This window comes from Magnolia sinica, chromosome 12, assembly GCF_029962835.1.
Source record: "Magnolia sinica isolate HGM2019 chromosome 12, MsV1, whole genome shotgun sequence".
In the NCBI taxonomy this organism is placed as follows: domain Eukaryota; kingdom Viridiplantae; phylum Streptophyta; class Magnoliopsida; order Magnoliales; family Magnoliaceae; genus Magnolia; species Magnolia sinica.
In genome coordinates, this window is record NC_080584.1 from 45432083 (window position 1) to 45433027 (window position 945).

The 945-nt window shown below is 42.1% G+C and overlaps 1 non-coding gene across 1 annotated transcript; it reads right to left on the reverse strand.

The window, feature by feature from the left end:
- Nucleotides 1-421: 421 nt before the first annotated feature.
- Nucleotides 422-528, reverse strand: LOC131222185 (small nucleolar RNA R71). The gene has a single exon (XR_009159893.1). It is a non-coding gene; the product is annotated as a small nucleolar RNA R71 (small nucleolar RNA).
- Between the last annotated feature and the right edge of the window lie 417 nt (nt 529-945).

Sequence of the window (945 nt, forward strand, 5' to 3'; positions counted from 1 at the left end):
CGGGAGACAACCTCAATCTTGGGTTGAGGAAGTCTAGGATGGAACGAGGTGCATCAAGCACCCCCGCCTCGTACTTTACAAGATTACTTACAACCAGCGGGGGTGAGCACGCCCTCATGTATGGTTTTTTCAAAAAATACGGGAAACATGGGTATCAAGCCTGGAGTGATCCAACTCCTTCCAAAGTTCCTTAGACTTGAATATGAAAGTCCATACCTACACTTGCAAGAATTTGAAGAAGTTATAGCCACTTTATACTTTCCTAATGTGTAAGAGGACACGGTCAGGCTGAAACTCTTTCTTTTCTCCTTGAAAAAAAAGCTAAGACGTGGTTGTACTCACTACATCCGCGATTTATTGGCACATGGAATGACATGATGAAGGAGTTCATAAAAAATTCTTTCCATACCATAAGATGAACACCATCATGAAGTCGATCATGAACTTTGCCCAAAAGGAAGATGAAACATTCTTCCAATGTTGGGAACGGTTCAAGGATCTCATCCGTTCATGCCCACCACATGGTTTTGAAACGTGTTGCATAACAACTTTCTTCCATGATGGACTGACATCTTCCATGCGCCAATTCATCGAGACAATGTGCAATGAGGAGTTCGTGAACAAAAATGTCGATGAAGTGTGGGATTATTTTGACAAACTCACCGAAACCGCACAATCATAGGACATCTCTCTAAAACTAGGCACTACATCTAAGCCTACTCAAGCAAGGGAGAGAGGTGGGATATACTTGCTGAAAGAGGATGATGATATAAATGCTAAAGTGGCCAGTCTCGCAAGGAAGGTCGAGGCCATGAAACTTAAGAAGGATAATGCTAAGGAAGTTGTTTGCGGTATCTGTGCTTGCAACATACATACAATTGAAAATTACCCAATGATACTCGCTTTTTAAGAGGCACTAAACGAGCAATCGAATGCCGTGAATAA